The sequence below is a fragment of the Castor canadensis genome, chromosome X (genome assembly GCF_047511655.1).
Source record: "Castor canadensis chromosome X, mCasCan1.hap1v2, whole genome shotgun sequence".
In the NCBI taxonomy this organism is placed as follows: domain Eukaryota; kingdom Metazoa; phylum Chordata; class Mammalia; order Rodentia; family Castoridae; genus Castor; species Castor canadensis.
Window position 1 is genome coordinate 72,247,352 of NC_133405.1, and position 6,888 is coordinate 72,254,239.

Below are 6,888 nucleotides of genomic sequence, written 5' to 3' on the forward strand. Positions count from 1 at the left end.
TACCTCTTTGTGGTTTTAACTTACATTTCCTTGATTACTAAGAAGCTGTGTAGTTTTTTCTCAATCAGACATATTTTTAAATTTTGCATTAACATGTATTAATTGAACATGTAATTGGGTTCAATGGGATATACAGAATGCACTGCTCAAATTTAAACACCATTTTTCTGCCCTCCCCCCACATTCTTCCCAATCTTCAGTAATCACTGATCTAATTCAAGTCAGCTTTTTTAGCTTCCACATATGAGACACAGTATGCAATATTCAACCTTGTATTTTTGGCTTATTTCACTTAATGTAGTATCCTCCCTTTCCATCCATTTTGCTGCAAATAACAGGAAATAACAGGATTTCATTCTTCTTTGTGGTTTAACAATATACTACTGCATGTGTGTGTTTGTGTGTGTGTGTCACATTTTCTTTACCAATTCATATGTTGTGGGCACTTAGAGTGATTCCATACCATAGCTTGTGAATAGTGCCATAGTGCAGGTATCTCTTTTGTGAACTTATTTCATTTCCTTTGGATATGTATCTAGAATTGGGATATATGGATTATTTAATACACCTATCATTACTTTTTTGAGGAACCTCAACAATGTTCTCCACAATGGCTCTACTAATTTATATTCCCAACAATAGTTAATAACAGTTCCTTTTTCTCCACATCTTCACCAGCATTTGGGTTATTGTTATTTTGTTCTGTTTTGTTTTGTTTTTAAATCAGCTATTCTAATTGGGGTGAAAATAGCTCATTTTAATTTTGACTTGCATTTCCCAGATGGCTAATAACAGCAAACATTTAAAAATATATTTGTTGACCATTTGTATTTCTTCTTTTTAGAAGTATCTATTGAGTTCATTTGCCTATTTTATTGGATTACTTATTTTTTATTGTTAAGCTTTTTGAGTTCATTATATTTTCTCCCATTTAATAGGTTATCTTTTCATTATGTTGAATATTTCCTTTGCTGTGCATGAAGCTTTTTATCTTGATGCAATCCCATTTGACTATTTTTGCTTTTGTTTCCTGTGATTTGGGGGGGCCTGTACCACTGTTATAATCACAGTAACTAACACAAACTTGTTATGCCAAACATGGTATAGCTATGTTTTATGGCCACATAGACCAATGGATAGAACAGATATCCCAGAAATGATCTCGCTTATGTATAGCCAACTGACTTGTGATAAAGCCTATTCAATAAATAGTACTGGAAAAACTGGATATCCAGAAGATTGTAACTTTACCCCTGTTTCTTACACTTTACAAAAGTCAGTTCAAAACTGACTCAAGATCTAAATGTAAGACCCAAAACTCTGAAACTACTATACAAAAACACAGGGGAAGCACTTCAAGACATTGATACAGGCAATGTGCACTTTTTCCTATTTTTATTGTCATTTGGATATTTTCTTTTGTAAACTATAGATTCAGAATATGGATTTGGTAGTACATACTTGTAATCCCAGTTTTTCATTACTTTTTTTTGTGGTACTGGGGCTTAAACTCAGGATCTTCACTTTAGCCACCCCACCAGCCCTATTTTTTTAATTTTTATTGTTTTATTATTCATATGTGTATACAATGCTTGGGTCATTTCTCCCCCCTGCCCCCACCCCCTCCCTTTCCACCCAGTCCGCCCCCTCCTCTCCCCCTGAATCCCTCGATACCCGGCAGAAACTATTGTGTCCTTATCTCTAATTTTTTTGAAGAGAGAGTATAAGCAATAATAGGAAGGAACAAGGGTTTTTGCTAGTTGAGATAAGGATAGCTATACAGGGAGTTGACTTGCATTGATTTCCTGTGCATGTGTGTTACCTTCTAGGTTAATTCTTTTTGATCTAACCTTTTCTCTAGTTCCTGGTCCCTTTCTCCTATTGGCCTCAGTTGCTTTTAAGGTATCTGTTTTAGTTTCTCTACCAGCCCTATTTTTGTGAATTTTTGTTTTTGAGATAAGGTCTCGTGGAACTATTTGCCTGGGTTGGCTTCGAACCGCGATCCTCCTGAGTAGCTAAGATTACAAGCATTTTTCATTTCTAATCTTATTCTTTTATTTATTTTCATTTTTTAGTTACAGTGACACTTCCAAACTCATTTCTCTTAATGCTGTTTTGTAACAATTTTTGTGTTGTATCCAAAGTTTAATGGCATAAAATAACAAAACAATTTTGGGGGGCATTACTGGGGTTTGAACTCAGGGTGTCATACCTGGTCAAGCATGCTACCACTTGAGCCACCCCCAATCCTTTTAGATTTTTGTTTTTCACATAGGGTCCCATATTTTTTGCCTGGGCCAACTTGGACTGTGGTCCTCCCTATTTCTCCCACATAGCTGGGAACATAGATATGGGCCATTAGGCCCAGCTTGTTTGTTGAAATGGGATCTAGCTAACTTTTTGCACAGGCTCACTTCAAACTTCAATCCTCCCAATGTTTGCGTCCTGAGTAATTAAGATTACAGGTGTGAGTCACCATGTGCTGTTTTTTGTTTTGTTTTGTTTTGTGTGTGTGTGTGTGTGTGTGTGTGTGTGTGTATTATGTTTGGTTTTTGAGAAAGGATCTCACTATTATAGCCCAGGCTGGCCTGGGACTCACTATGTAACCCACTATGACCTCAAACTCATATATACTCACTTATATACTAATGTGAAATTAAGACAATTTCTGATAAACAAATAGAATTTTCATCAGAAGCTCCACATGAATTAAAATGCTTACATGCAAAAACTGTTACATGCAGAAAAAGAAAAAAAAACAACAGATTATAGATGGAAACCGAGAGATATAGTAAGGACTGAAGAGCCATGGAAATAATAAGTATTTGAATAAATCTGGAATGAGCGAGACTATGCAAAACCATGATAATAATATCTTGTGGATTTAAAATATTCATAGAACTAAAATGCTAGAGAAAAAATTTTAAATGCATACATAATTACAAACTTTCCCATGAAGTAAACTAAGGACCAGATGATTTCATTGGAAAATTCCACAAAACATTTAAGGACTATGTAAACACAATTTGCCCATATTCTTCCAGGTAATGGAAAAGAAATTTTCCAATCATTTCAAGACCAGCTTAGTATTCATTTCAAAGTTTAACTGTGCATTAAAAAAGGAAATCCAAATTTTTGAAAAATAGAAGTATAGTTACTAAACAAAATGCTATCAAACCCATGCAGTAGTATACCAAAGTGGTAATTCTTTATAACTAAGTATGTTATTCTAATTCTTAAGCAGAACATTGAGTGCCAGTTAAAATCCCAGAGGAAGAGTAATCACTTTTGCCCATTGCATATGAGTTTTGAAGTCACCAAGGAAAATGCAATGCACTCAAGCACTGGATGGAACAACACTCAAAAACAGAAAAAACAGAGCAAGATCTGCCTTAATTGTGTAAGTCTATTACCCCATGGCTAGTAGATCTTCTGCAGCCAACACAAGGCAATTGGCCAAGCACACCTCTCTTGTGCCTCAGAGGAAGGACTCTGACCTCCCTACCAAATCTGAAATAAAATGTTGAAAGCCGGGGCCATACCTGTGGACCATTGATGCATATACGTATCAGAGAAAAGGAACAGTCATTAAGTCAGTAACAGGGAAAGATATTCTCCTAAGGACAACAATGCTAGAAACAGGCCATGGGCACTTTATCTCTTGGTAAGGAAAGGAGGCCCATTTTTATTGACTGAGTAGAAGTCAAAATACTACAAGAGAGAGAGATTTCCCAAAACTAAGAAATCAAGGTTGATTCACCATTTAAAGAGTACTTAATGTAGTTTACTCCATTAACTAAAGGAAGGAAAAAATCATATGATCACTTTATAGATGGAGAAAAATAATTTGATAAATTCAACAATGACTTATGATTAAAAATACCAAACTAGAAATAAGAGAGCTTATTTAAACTTATTGAGGATTTATACAAATACCTAAAGCAAACACCATACTAAAGTTTTTGCTCAGATAGTGAGAATGAAAAATGAATATCCACTATTGCATCTTCTGTTCAACATTATCCTAGATATTCTAGACAAAACAAGAATATTAAGAAAGTAGGACATAATGATTAGGATGGAATAAATTTAAATGTCATTAATTGTGAATAATATAAAAATGCAAATATCAATATGTAAAGTATTTTAAATGTGATTTAACAAGGTAGCTGTTTACATGATAAATACATAATTATAATAGGATTCTAACATATCATTAGCAGATTCAAGGAATAAAAAATTAAATATAGCATGTGAAATAATGTAAAACCAAAATTAAAAGTCAAAAGCTAATTCAGAGAGCTGAAACTAACCATTTTTCAGACTTACAGTAAACAACATTAGTCAAGACAATGTGGTAACCGTGAAAGAACAGACAAAGAGATCAATGGAACACAATAGAGAGCCTGGAAACAAACCTCAATAAATGCAATCAAATGATCTTTGAGAAAGTAACATTTGATTGCAACACCATTTCATGATAAAAGCTCTGAGAAAACTAGGAATAGAAAGAATATACCTCAACATTATAAAGGCTATATATGACAAAACTATAGCCAACATCATAATCAATGGGGAAAAACTGAAGCCATTTCCCATAAAGTCAGGAACAGGACAAAGATGTCCACTCTCCCCAGTTCTATTCAACATAGTCCTGGAATTCCCAGCCACAGCAATAAGACAAAAAGAAGAAATAAAAGGAATACAAATAGGTTAAAAAAAAAACAGTCAAAATACCCTATTTGCAGATGACATGATCCTATACCTCAAAGTCCCAAAAAACTCCATCCAAAAACTTCTGGACACTGTAAACAGCTTCAGCAATGTAGCAAGATACAAAATCAACTTACAAAAATCAGTAGCCTTTCTATACACCAAGAATGAACAAATTGAGAAAGAATATAGGAAAGCAACTCCATTTACAATAGCTTCAAAAAAAATCAAATACCTAAGAATAAACTTAACAAATGATGTAAATGACCTCTACAAGGAGAACTACAAACCACTGAAGAAAGAGATCAAAAAAGGCTACAGAAGGTGAAAAAATATCCCATGCTCATAGATTGGGAGGATCAACTTTGTACAAATGTCTATACTAGCAAAAGCAATCTACATATTCAATGCAATTCTCATCAAAATCCCAATGACATTCATCACAGAGATTGAAAAATCTACCCTAAAGTTCCTTTGGAAACACAAAAGACCACAAATAGCCAAGGCAATATTGAGCAAAAAGAGCAATGCTGGAGGTATCACAATACTCAACTGCAAACTATATTACAGAGCCATAGCAAGAAAAAACAGCATGGTACTGGCACAAAAAAAGGTATGAAGACCAGTGGAACAGAATAGAAGACCCAAATATGAATCCACACAGCTATGCCCATCTTATTTTTGACAAGAGGGCAATAACCATACAATGGAGAAAATAGAGCTTCTCCAAAAAATTTTGCTGGGAAAAGTGTTTATCTGCCTGCAGAAAACTGAAACTAGATCCATGTTTATCACCCTATACTAGTATCAATTCATAATGGACTAAGGATCAGACCCGAAACCTTGCAGTTAGTACAGGAAAGATCAGGAAATAATCTGTAAGCAATAGGTATAGGCAAGGACTTCCTCAGTAGAACTCAAGTGGCCCAGAAACTAAGAGAAAATATGGCCAAATGGATCTACATGAAATTAAAAAGCTTTTGCACAACAAAAGAAATGGTCTGTAAATTGAAGAGACCACCCACAGAGTGGGAAAAAAAAATCTTTGCTAGCTATACATGAGGCAAGGGACTGATAACCAAAATATACAGGAAGCTCAAAAAACTAAACTACCTCCAAAATCAATGAACCAACAAAGAGGTGGCAACTGCACTAAACAGAGCTTTTTCAAAGGAAGTCTAAATGGCCAAAAAACACATGAAAAAATGCACACCATCCCTTGCCATAAAAGAAATGAAAATCAAAGCCACACTAAAATTCCACCTCACTCCTGTTAGAATAGGTACCATCGAGAACACCACCACCAACAAATGTTGACAAGGATGTTGGGAAAAAGAACCCTCATACACTGCTGGTGGGAATGTAAGCTAGTACAACCACTTTGGAAAACAATATGGAGGCTTTTTAAAAACTAAACATAGATCTGCTATATGATCCAGCAATCCCACTCCTAGGGATATAGCCAAAGGAATGCAACGCAGGTTATTACAAAGGCACCTGCACTCCCATATTTATTGCAACACTATTCACAATAATGAAGCTGTGGAAACAGCCAAGATGCCCCACTACTGATGAATGGATTAAGAAAATGTGGTATTTATACACAATGGAACTTTATTCAGTCACAAAGAACAATGAAATTTTGTCACTGGCAAGTAAATGGATGGAACTGGAGAACATCATCTTAAGCGAAATTAGCCAAACTCAGAAGGCAAAAAAATTGTATGTTCTCCCTCATATGAGGATTATAGACCTAAAACGAATGCAGCAATATTATTGGACATGGGTCACACACTAAAGGGAGAATGCTCATGGGAGGAATAGGGAAAGGGAAGGAAGCTTAAAACTTGAAGGTGGTTGATGTGCTCACTGTAGAGAAATGAATATAGTAATCTTAAACTGGCAGAGGCTACTATGGAAAGGGGAGTAGGAAGTAGTGAAGAGGTCTGGTAAAGATGAACCAATGTGGGTTGCAATACACAAGTGCATGGAAGCAATGCTAGGAATCTCTCTGCATAGCTATCTTTATTTTACCTCAAACTAGCAAAACCACTATGTCTCTCTTATTACTTCTCATGTATTCTCTTCAACAAAATCAAAGAACAAGAGGGTGGAACAGGTTCTTCCCAGAAGCAGGAGAAGTGAGAAGGTGGCCCAAACAAGGTATGCATATGT